The sequence below is a fragment of the Tursiops truncatus genome, chromosome 6 (assembly GCF_011762595.2).
Source record: "Tursiops truncatus isolate mTurTru1 chromosome 6, mTurTru1.mat.Y, whole genome shotgun sequence".
Taxonomy (NCBI): domain Eukaryota; kingdom Metazoa; phylum Chordata; class Mammalia; order Artiodactyla; family Delphinidae; genus Tursiops; species Tursiops truncatus.
The window spans coordinates 88,581,729-88,594,120 of record NC_047039.1 but is presented as its reverse complement, the minus strand read 5'-3'; the positions used below and the strand labels follow the sequence as shown (position 1 = coordinate 88,594,120).

Below are 12,392 nucleotides of genomic sequence, written 5' to 3'. Positions count from 1 at the left end.
TGGACTGGGTTCCAGACCTGGAGGGTCAATTTTAGCTCAAATAGCTTGGAGGCACCTATGGCATAATTCATGTTCTCTGCTGCCTGTGGCATTGCCTGGGTACCACACACATCCTGACCGAGTGCACGGTGCTTCTCGTTACCCTCACATGCTCCGAAAGACACTCACTGTGTGTGACTTAACTAGATTTCCAGTGTCTTCCGAGCCCAGCAGCCGCTCCAGTCAGAACACATACAATCTCATTTCTGTCGATGGGAATCTAGACATTGCAACCTTAACCTATAACAGAACCAACTCTCACAGACGCCCGTAATACCCCTTGAGCGCAACCCAAGTTGCACAGCCCCATTGTTCTCTTTAACCAACATGTGGAACCTGCACATTCTCACTGAAAAAACGAAAGCCGGGGCTTTGTTTCACAGAGAAAAAATATCCGGAACCAGCTGAGCACTATTTAGCCACCATCCTCATGTCCAAACCCCTTTCAACCAATCGAAAAAATAATAATAATTAACTAATTCATTGCAATTCTTCTTAATAAATGGCCGCTTTGTTGCCAAACTAGACTAATGCAAACTCAAACAGATAAAATTCTGAAATTGGATAGTGTGTGTTCAATAAATATTCAAAGAAGAGAGAGTGAGGGCATTATAAAGGAACCATACATGTAATTCTCTGCCTCCAATAAATTTCCAACTTTATTTCCTTTTTCTTTTTTTTTTTTGACTTTATTTCTTGACACCAACCATTCAGTCTCTTAAATGCCCAGTTGTGTTCACAGCAAAAACGTTCTATTTGCCTCCCGACCAAGTGCCCCTTCCAGAAGCGGAACCAGATTTAAGACATGCACATATGTACTGTCTTTCTTATGTATTTGAATAATCAGTTGAAGTGAACTGAAGAAAACCTCAAAAGAGTGGATCAGATTGTTCTAACAATAATAGTGCTAATGTTTTGGAAAAATTGAATTAATTAATTAATTAACTGATTAAAATAAAGGCAGTATCATAGCAACCACTCTGGATTGCCTCCTCATTCCTCTCTCCTTCTTAATGATACCCTCCCTGATTTTGACCAGGTAACCACCACTCAAGAGAAGGCGACCCTCTCCCCAGCTCAGGTTCAGTCAATTAGTGAACAGGTAGTAATTGATTGAACTTACCTTGACAGCGACTGGTCCAGGAGCAGGCTTGTGCTTCAGTTCTGACAAACTGACATGAGTCAGGCAGGGGCCTTCGGGAAAAGGTTTCCTCACTCTTGAAAAGAGATTTGATGAGTTCGCCAGTAGTAAAAACATTGTTCAGTGTTGGATCTGCACATGACCCCTGAACCCCAGTAGCCGTATTGGGCAAGATGCAACAATCTTGACCCTTGTTAAGCTGCTGACTTAACCAACCCCGAAGTAGCCCTACCTTGGACTTCCTTTTTTTTTTTTTTTTTTGCGGTACGCGGGCCACTCACTGTTGTGGCCTCTCCCGTTGCGGAGCACAGGCTCCGGACGCGCAGGCTCAGCGGCCATGGCTCACGGGCCCAGCCGCTCCGCGGCATGTGGGATCTTCCCGGACCGGGGCACGAACCCGTGTACCCTGCATCGGCAGGCGGACTCTCAACCACTGCGCCACCAGGGAAGCCCTGGACTTCCTATTTTAAAAGAGATAGGAATTCCGGGCACTACAGTCCAAAGCATCCTAACTTCTGCAGGTAACTATCAGTCCTGATAAATTGATTGAGAAATGACCCTCCACTCACTTCCTGTCTTGCTATTCCCTTGCCCCAGATGAACTTCTGGGTTGAAATGGGAACATTCATCTATTCAAGCAGACACGGACTGATGTTATCTAAAAATAAGAGAGACAAATGAATCTTACCACTCAGTACCTTCACCAAGAAAGAATAACTCCACTATGGCCTATGAACCGAAATCTGCCCTGTACGCGCCCATGAGCACGCAGCCAGCGTGCTACTGCAGAACTTCAAGACGGCCTCATAGAAAGAGGGGAGGGAGCGATTAGAATATAAAAAGGATGCGCTCTGTGAAGCCCCTGGAGTTTCACGGCTTTTAGGAAATAAAAACCTCCCTGTATAGGAGCCGCTTCCAAGGTTGCTTAAACACAGAAACCACTGCTTTCATCAGAGGGAACCTCATGCAGAAGTACTTCAGGTTGAAGAGGGACAGGAGCCTCTACTCCGCCCACGCAGTCCACACCCACTGACAGCTCCTGAGTCATTTCCACCGAATCCCTAGGATGCCCTGGAGTAGTTTTAGAAATGACCATCTAAACAAGGCTGAGGGGCCAGGCCATGTTTTGGGCAATAGAGCTTTTTAAGTAACACGAAGTCCTAAAAGTTTAAACGAACCAACAAAAGTGCTTTTGTTTACCGGAAAACATGCAGATCGGTGATGAAGTACCCCAGCAATACAGGAGAAACAGCAACGCAAGGCCAGTGAAAGATTCTTCCTCACCTCTAGGTCAGGATTCAACTGTGGTCCCCCAGAATGGGATCACCTGAGAATCCTGGCTGAAAAGGGGAAAAACTACCTAAATATAGGTTGATACTGCTGCAGGAAAACATCAGAGAAATTTGGTCTCCACAGGAATTGCAGTGTTCTCCTCCATCAAAAAGGTGGGGTTAGGGCTTCCCTGGTGGCGCAGTGGTTGAGAGTCCGCCTGCCGATGCAGGGGACACGGGTTCGTGCCCCGGTCCGGGAAGATCCCACATGCCGCGGAGCGGCTGGGCCCGTGAACCATGGCCACTGAGCCTGCATGTCCGGAGCCTGTGCTCCGCAATGGGAGAGGCCACAGAAGTGAGAGGCCCGCGTACCGCAAAAAAAAATTAAAAGGTGGGGTTATACCATAACCAATATTAAAAGACTAAAGACGGCCTGGTTGAAAATGTTTGCAATTTAGAAATCAGCTTAAAGAGACAACTCAACATAAAAAATGAGGAAAGAATAGGGACAGACAATTCATAGAAGAAATACAGGTGACCAAGGAATATATGAAAAGATTCTCGGCTTTACTCCTAATTAGGGAAGTGCAAAATAAAACAATGAAACACCACTCTCAGCACTAGATGTTTGCAAAAATGCTAAAGACATAATATCCGGGGTTGCAAATAAAGTAGAGAAATGGGCCCTCTCACACATTTCACGGAGTGTGAATTGGAACACAGTTTTGGAGGACAATTTGGCAATGTCTATCAACTTAAAATGCAATTCTATTTTAGGAGTCTGTCCTACAGATATATTTGCACATGGCTGCAAAGATATAGCTACAGAGATATTCACTACAACATTGTTTGTAATTGCAAACACACAGGAACCAATGTAAATGTCTATCAATAAGGACCAGATTAAATATATTCTGGTATAGGCATAAAATAGAATAGTGAGCAAACATTAAAAAACAATGAGGTAAGCTGGGACAACGTGAGAGAGTGGCACTGACATATATACACTACCAAACGTAAAATAGGTAGCTACTGGGAAACAGCCGCATAGCACAGGGAGATCAGCTCGGTGCTTTGTGACCACCTAGAGGGGTGCAATAGGGAGGGTGGGAGGGAAATGCAAGAGGGAGGGGATATGGGGATATACGTCTACATATAGCTGATTCACTTTGTTATATAGCAGAAACTAACAGAACATTGTAAAGAAATTATACTCCAATGAAGATGTTAAAAAAAGAAAATGAGGTAGATATAGGTGCTGTTACAGGAGCATCTGCAATGTAAAAAATGAATAAAGGAAAGCACATCTTCCAAAAACATTTTTAATAAAAGATAATATGTATATATCCTCTTTTTAATATACCTATTACAATGCCAGAAATATAGTAAATACTCAATAAATATTGGAAGAATAAGTGACTTGTAAATATTTGCTAGAAGAGTGAACTACTGATGAATAAGTGAATGTGTATGTAAACATGAAAAATGTATGCGAAAATATGCAAGGTTAACTCAGTGTTATGGGAGGGAGAATCACCTTTCATTTAATATCTTTCTATAGATTGTTTTTAAATGATTACAGGTATACATGCTATTTTCACAGTAACAGAAAAAGTTAAGGATCCACCTCTGTTTTTTTAAAAAGATGTTAATAGCTTAAACAATCTTGAAAGATAAAGGAAAGACAAAGAGAGAATATTTGCAACATACTTAACAAAGTTAACTCCACAAAACATAAAGAGCATTACTAATCAATAAGATAGAGATAAACAGCCAGAAAAAGTAATAGTAAATAGCCAAATGATATGTGGCCAACAGTGGTAATCATCTACCTGTTGTCTATTACAAGCAGAACTATATTAGGGAGAGGGGCCAGCACTGTGTTTATCACCCAAAAGAAAAGTGGAAATGACAAAAAAGCATGTGAAAAGATATTCAAGCTCACCTAATCAGGGAAAAACAAACCGAAACAAAATAAAACACTTGATTTTTGCTCATAACATAGGCCAAAAAGAAGAACAAGATTTCTATGATCCAGTGTTGACAAGGGCTTGGAAGAAGGCATTCTTTGATAAAGTCGGTGGGAGTGTAAATTGGTACAGTAGTTTGGGCAGTGATTTGACATACCTATCAAATTTTAAAATACATCACCTTGGACCTAGAAATCCCACTTCTAAAAATGTGTCCCACAGAATCCCTTCCACAGTTACATAAGGATGAATGTACAAGAATGTTCACTAGAGCCTTGCTCATTAGCAACAATCTGGAAACAATTTTATTTATCTATCAGTGGAGATGTGAACAAGAACATGAGTCACGATCTCTGCCCTGATAGAGCCTGCATTCAGTCAGGGGCAGAGGAGACACGATAAACAAGGAAACAAACAAGCACGATGCCTTCCAATAACGTGAGTACCATAAAGGAAATAAAACAAGGTGATGGGCTAGAGTGTGTTTGGGGGTGTAGAGAGGGTCAGAGCAGAAGGGAAACTATTGTACACGGAGCCATAGGAGATGCCTCCCAGGAGGCTGACACTAAGCTAAGATCAGAATGATGACAAAGAACTAGCCCAGCAAATGCAAGCCCTGAGACGCACAACAGGAGGGAGATGAAGGGTAATGAATAAGGAGGCGAAAGGGACACAGTGAGATTGGAGAGGAGGACCACAGCCCGATATCATTTAGTCCTTGAACCTCAGCCTCAGAGGAAGAGTCTGGGAAGCCACTGGGGTATAAGCAAGGAGTGACATGACCAGGTTTACCAGTTTTAAAAGATCTCTCTGGCTGCTGGGTGAAGAACAAATTGTAGGAAATGACAATGGGAGGATGAAGAGCAGTTAGGAGGTCCTAGCGAGGTGTACTGGTGGCTTAGACCAGGTTGCTGACAGTGGAGAGTGTGACAGGTGTCCAGACAGGGGCATGTTTTGGAGGTAGAGCCTATAGGATTTGCTAGCAGACTGGAGCTGGGGTCCTACAGGGAAGCAGGAATCAAGGATGTCTCCCAGCCTCGGGGCCTGAACAGCTGGGTGGGATGGTGGTGTTATTTACAAAGAGGAGAAAGAAGTTTAGTGGAGAAAGTCCAAGTCCATTTTGGCCTTGTTAAGCTCGCATGTCCTATGACAGGGGTCCCCAACCCCCGGGCTGTGGACCAGTACCGGTCCGCAGCCTGTTAGTAACCGGGCCACGGGGCAGGAGATGAGCGCCAGGCGAGACAGCAAAGCTTCATCTGCCGCCCCGCATCACTCCCCATCGCTCACATTACCGCCTGAACCATCGCTCGCGTTACCGCCTGAACCATCCCCCGCAACCCCGTCCGTGGAAAAACTGTCTTCCACAAAACCTGTCCCTGGTACCAAAAAGGTTGGGGACCGCTGTCCTATGAGACAGGCAAGCAGAGATGAAGTTGGAAATTAACATATATATTTGCAGTTGCACAGAGAAAAATCTGGGAGGTTATCCACCTAACCGATAAAGGGATTCTCTCCAGAAAGTGGAATTGGGGGTGGGGGAGGGTAGATGAAGAGGAAAGAAGCTGCTTCTACATTTGACTTTATATACATCAATGAGGTTTGAAATTGTTACAATGAATATGTATTACCTTTGAAATTTAAATAAATGAATACAAATAAAAGACTGACTGAGGGATTTTCCAATTTTTCCACAGAGCTGCTCCTTCAAACAAAATCTTATCCAGAATGTTCGTCCCACTGTCATCATTCAGGCCTCAGCTCACATATCACCTCCTTGGAGAGGCCATCCTTCACCACAGGATCTCAGGTAGCTCCACCCGTCCTTCCCCCAAGCCCAACTATTGAACACCCTATTTTATTGACAGCACTTATAACCCCAAATTGACTTGTCTGTTTGTTTACTTGTCTTCCCTACTAGAATATAATGGTCAAGAGAGCAGGGAGGGTGAATGTCTTGTTCTCCAAATATCTGTAGAATCTAGAGCAGTTGCATACAGTAGGCACTCAATAAATACTCCCTTGATTAAAAATGAACTCCAAGTTGTCCTCAGGATAAAAAGCTGAGCTGCTTCAATTGAACTGAAGCCAGGGGTCCAGAGTCCTGTCACTGTCACTCTCCACTCCCTTCCCCCAACCACTGACTGCCCTAGGGTACCTCCAGGGCCTGGCAGGAAACAATGTGAAACGCAGATAGTCTGCAAGGGTCTGACCTGAGCCCTTCTTCTCAGGAAGCCTACTTCCCCCAGGTTCTAGCCAACACGACCAGAGCTGATCAGGTCCAGACTGAGCTTTAAGCTCTACCTATCTCTTTCCACATCACCTTCACCATCCGTACTGCGCCACCCAGGCAGCGTCCATTCCCTCTCCACCGCTCCTGCTCAGGGAGTCACCAGCAAGTGCCAGCCCCGGCCCAGCCCTGTACTGGGCACAGTGGGTCCAGAGACAAGCACACCGGGGCCCTATCCTGCAGAAGCAGCATGTGGAAGGTAAGCCAGGCCAGAGTCGATTCCAGCAGAGACCCTGGCATTCTGGTGGCTCTCACTGGCACATGTCAAGTCCAACTGGGTCCCTAGCTCTTTCTCGAGGCTTCCTGATTGTCCTGAGGCCGCACACTCAGGACTGGCTCTCTGTGCACGCAGTTGCTGCCTTCATGAGATACAGATGATGCTACGGCCCACTTCCAAGAAAGGGAACCAACATCTGTCTGCCTTGCTCGGCTTCAATGCCACTTCAAGAAGGGGTTAGCAGCCATCTCTGGGCATTGTTTTCTGCCCCTTCTGTGGCCTAGAGGGAGCAGCCCTTGTCCTCAGACCACACTCCTCCCCAGCCTCTGCCCAGGCCAGGGGGCTTGCCTATGAGCCTGCTGTCTGCCTAGGTCCAGGGCTAGCATCTCTCAGCAAGAGCCCAACACAGAACCAGGAGTGTGGCAGGTATTCAGCAACCCTACAGAAAGGTAAGCCCCTGCCACGGGTCAGAATCATCTTCCTGGGCCCAAAGTCTCCTTTGGCCTCTGCTTCTGTGTGGGCTGAGGGTAGAAGCTAGGGCTAAAGCCGGGAGGGACCAGAGCAGGGAGGAGGACCCTTGCAGTCCTCACCACAGTGATTCAGGAAGGAGAAGGCCCGACAAACTCTGCGGGGCAGGGGGGCCCTTCCCCAGAGCCCAGCGCGTGGTGCTCAGGGGCCCCCTGCTGGCAGCTGGGGGCATGTGTGACTGGGGGGCAGGGCTGCTCAGGCCCAGGAGGGCTCCGTCCTGCAGGGACACACACACACACACAGAGGCACCCCAGTCCATCGTGTGCACAGCCCCTGCACCCACACAGGAATCTACATCCCACATGTAGCCCAAGCAAGGATGTGCATACACAGAGAGCCATGCATGCACAGACGTGTACCTGCAGACCTGAGCCCCAGCGTGCAAGCGCAGAGACGGAACACATTCACGCGTGTGCTCCTAAGCAGGTACCTGCACACCTCCACAGGCACACAGGTGCACGCACACAGGTGTGCATACACGTGAGCGTGGCCCGTGACTGAGCTCCCCCTCCCCCGTGGCCCCTTTTGCAACTCCCTCCCTCCCTCCCAGCCATCACCTGGGGAAAGACGCTGGCTGGCATGACTTCCGCCCCTCTGCTCTGCTGCTCTCAGCGGGCAGGCAGTGCTCACTCCATGGTTTAGGTACCCCGGGGCCCCCTCAGGAGCTCAGCTCCACCGCAGCACAGGATTCCCCTGCCTGCACACAGCCTCTCCTCACCTGTGGCCTGTGGGTCTGGACAGCAAGTACGTGGTGGCAGAGGTGTGCCTCCCCGGCAAAGACTCAAGGGCGGCAGTGATCTCCGTATGGAGGGCGGCTGCCCACTGGGTCCCATCACGAGGTAGGCAACAGCAGGCCGGGGATGGGGTCTAGAAGGTGGGAGCTGAGGCTCTTGAACTCTCCGAGAAGCTGAGGCTGTAGGCAGACATCCCTGAGGCTGGGCCAGGGGTCGGGGGGATCCAGGGCTGACAGAGCCTCAGAAACCCAGGTTCAAGGAGGAGGAAGGAAACAAATGTTCACTGAGTGCCTGCTGTACGCAGACACGGTCCCCACGTCGTCTGGCTCCATCCTTACTTCCCCAGAGGTGAGGAGCGTTACTAGTCTTCACAGGTCCCCGCATAACAAGGCATCACCAAGGCCCATTCTTTTCCTTCTTAAATATCCCTCAGATTGTTTTCACTGATGCAGCAACAAGTCCAGGCTTCCCTTAGCTCTTGCCTGAGCCAGAAGCACAGCCTCCTAACTGGGCCCCTTCCCCGCTCTGTCCCATCCAGCCTGCTTCCATAAGTCAGAATGACCGGTTTTCAACAACATGCAGTTAAATTCTCTTAATGGCTTCGATGACTTCTTGTTCTAAGGACTGAGACCAAAATCTTAATCTCTGCTTTGCACCCTCACCTACCTGTCCAGTCTCACTGATCACTTCTCACCCCTGATTTCCTCCATTCCACACGGTTGTTGTCAATTTCTCCAGCGCCCCGTGCTTCCTCCCACCTCAGGGGCTTTGCACGTGCTCTTCCCTCCCCTGCCCCATTCCCATCCCCTGGCCTGATAAACTCCTTCTTCAAACAGCAATTCCTCCTGGACGCCTCTTTGCCCCCTAATCCTCTCTCCCTGTTAAACACTCATAACTCCCTGCAGTGTCCCATCATAACACACAGCAGTGCTGGTAATTACCTGTCTGTGCTTTTATGTGGTTTCCCTCCATCTGCTCCATCCCCTGGGCTCCCAGCTCTGTGACGATAGAGACCTTGCCTCTTACTTACTCTTTGAGGCTCACATTCCTAGAAAGTGTACATCCTGGAGATGTTGTATTCAAAACAGGCCCCTCTGCCTCCAAACACCATCCCCTAATTCAACAAGTCTCTCTGTGTCCCAGACGGCAGTGCCAGGAAGAAGGACTAGTCCCTTCTGGATCCCGGGACTCGACCTTCTAGGTGAGTCTCTGCTTTGAATGATCCAATCCAGCCCATCCTTCCACTAGCCCCGGCGCTCAGCAGGCCAGACTGTGCACTTATTTCTACCTGGGCAAGCCACCTGCTCTATTACCTTTCTTTTTATTTATTTATTTATTTAATTTATTTACTTTTGGCTGCGTTGGGTCTTTGCTGCACACGGGCTTTCTCTAGTTGCGGTGAGCGGGGGCTACTCTTCGTTGCAGTGCGCAGGCTTCTTATTGCAGTGGCTTCTCTTATTGCGGAGCACGGGCTCTAGGTGCACGGGCTTCAGTAGTTGCAGCACACAGGCTCAGTAGTTGTGGCTCGCGGGCTCTAGAGCGCAGGCTCAGTAGTTGTGGCACACGGGTTTAGTTTCTCCACGGCATGTGGCATCTTCCCAGACCAGGGCTCGAACCCGTGTCCCCTGCATTGGCAGGCGGATTCTTAACCACTGCGCCACCAGGGAAGTCCACTATTACCCTTCTTGAGCAAAATAATAACTGTCTGACTAGCAAAAGGCAGTGCTTACCTGCAATCTCTGGTTGGTGGATAAATGAAACTAAACCCAGTAATTGATGAGAAAGACCAGCAGACACATCGTCTTGGGAAGGCAGGGGGAAGCTTTCTAATCATGAGGCCAAGAGCATACACAATGAAGAAAACAGCGACCAAGTAAAAATGTTCAACTTCTGTACATCTTTTTAGATATTCACCATCCAAAGGACAAACCAGGCTTTTGGAGCTCCTGAGGGCTTGTGGTTGGAGAACTCTGAAGTAAACAAGCCTCCTTCACAGGGATTCACACAATTCATGGGGGCCCTTATTCAAAAACGATTACGAATTTCAAGACAGGGACAGCGGAGAATTAAGCCAACCTCAGGGCCTTTCTAAACTGGGCAACTACAAGGTCACCCACCCACAGCTGGCCCTGCTCCTTCACACTGGAATTTCCCACACACAAGTCAGTTCTGGAAACATTCATTCACCAAACACCCCACCCAAGCCCAGCCCTTACAAAGCTTAGAGTCCAGTGATGGAAGAGCAATCAGTGCATAGCTGAGAAGATAACTGGGTGTATCTCTACTCCCCTGAGGCCACGCAAGATGCATGGGCTCCGTTCCAGATCCCAGAATCTCAGGGACACACAGTGAGGTGTCAAGGTGCACGTGACCTGGGGATGGTCTCGCGCACAGTGCCCTGTAAATTACTTTACTCACACTCTGCAAAATCCTGGGTGCATTTTGGAGGAAGAAGTTAAAGAAAATCTGGCTGAAGAGAGCTAGCCCTGGTGCTACAAGGAGATGAGGGTCTTTGGAGAGACAGGTGTCCCCTGTGAGGTGCTCTGCAGTCCCATGCCAGCACACTACCCTCCTTTAACAGGAAGTGTGAGTGAGGCAAAGTTGCCTCCTTTAATATCACCCAAGACAACTCTGCCTCCCCGTGCAAACTGGGGTGAGAAATTTGAGGGCTTCCTTTCCTGGAGCCCTGAGCTGCAATGTTTTTGCCAAAGAAGGGCCAGAGGAGAGATCAAGGCAACCTTCAACTCCCCACATATAATAAAAATAATAGTCCCCATTTGTTGGTGAACCACTATGCTGAACCAAGCCCTGCGTTGGGAGCTTTCACATTTAACATGAGTTCCCTAAGGTATGTCTTATCCCTGTCTTGAAACTCTAGGAATCTTGATGGGTTTTGTTTTCGTTTTAATTTAACACTCATACAGCACTCACCATGTACCAGGCACTGTCCTAAAATCTTTACAGATAATAACTCATTAAATCCACACAGTCACCCTATAAAGTAGGTACTATGATGGTCACTCCCATGTTACTAATGGGGAAACTGAGACCAGAGGGTGAAGTTACTTGCTCAATGTCACATAGACAGTAATTGGCAGAACAAGGATTCAGACCCAGACAGACTGCTCCAGCATCCGTGTCTTTAACTGTTGTTTGTGTTACTTCTCCAGACTCAAAAAGCAGACAGAATAGAGTGTCAGCTTACCTCAAGGAGAAGCCCGCGCAGTGCAACAAAAAGTAGCCCCTGCTCACCGCAACTAGAGAAAGCCCACGCACAGCAATGAAGACACAACACAGGCAAAACTAAATTAATTAATTAATTAATTTTAAAAAATAAGTAAAACCAACAAGGAAAGTATATTTATTTTTTAAAAAATTAACCAAAAAAAAAAGTCTACAAACATTAAATGCTGAAGAGGGTGTGGAGAAAGGGAAATTTCCTACATTGTTGGTGGGAATGTAAATTGGTACAACCATTATGGGGAACAGTATGGAGGTTCCTTAATAAACTGAAAATACAACTACCATATGATCCAGCAATCCTACTCCTGGGCATATACCCAGAGAAAACCATAATTTGAAAAAATACACACACGCCAATGTTCATTGCAGCACTATTTACAATAGCCAAGACATGGAAGCAACCTAAATGTCCATCGACAGAGGAATGGATAAAGAAGATATGGTATATATATACAATGGAATATTACTCAGCCATAAAAAAGAACGAAATAATGCCATTTGCAGTCACATGGGTGGACCTAGAGATTATTATACTAAGTGATGTAAGTCAGACAGAGAAAGACAAATATCACATGATATCACTTATATGTGGAAGCTAAAAAAGAAGATACAAATGAACTTATTTACAAAACAGAAACAGACTCACAGACTTCGAAAACAAACTTACAGTTCCCAAAGGGGAAAGGTAGGGGGAGAGATAAATTAGGAGTTTGGGATTAACATATACACACTATTGTATATAAAATAGATAATCAACGAGGATCTACTGTATAGTAGTACCAGGAGCGCTACTCAATATTCTGTAAAAACCTATGTGGGAAAAGAATCTGAAAAAGAATGGATACATGTATATGTATAACTGAACCACTTTGCTGTACACCTGAAACTAACACAACATTCTAAATCAACTATACTCCAATACAAAATAAAAATTAAATTAAAAAAAGAAAACCACATGTCTC

The 12,392-nt window shown here is 46.8% G+C and overlaps 1 long non-coding RNA gene across 1 annotated transcript; it reads left to right on the top strand.

Moving 5' to 3' along the window:
* The first annotated feature begins 4,753 nt into the window (after nucleotides 1-4,753).
* Nucleotides 4,754-11,810, top strand: LOC141278901 (uncharacterized). The gene is made up of 4 exons (XR_012332302.1): nucleotides 4,754-4,859; nucleotides 6,116-6,228; nucleotides 9,331-9,388; nucleotides 11,358-11,810. It is a non-coding gene; the product is annotated as an uncharacterized lncRNA (long non-coding RNA).
* The last annotated feature ends 582 nt before the right edge of the window (nucleotides 11,811-12,392 follow it).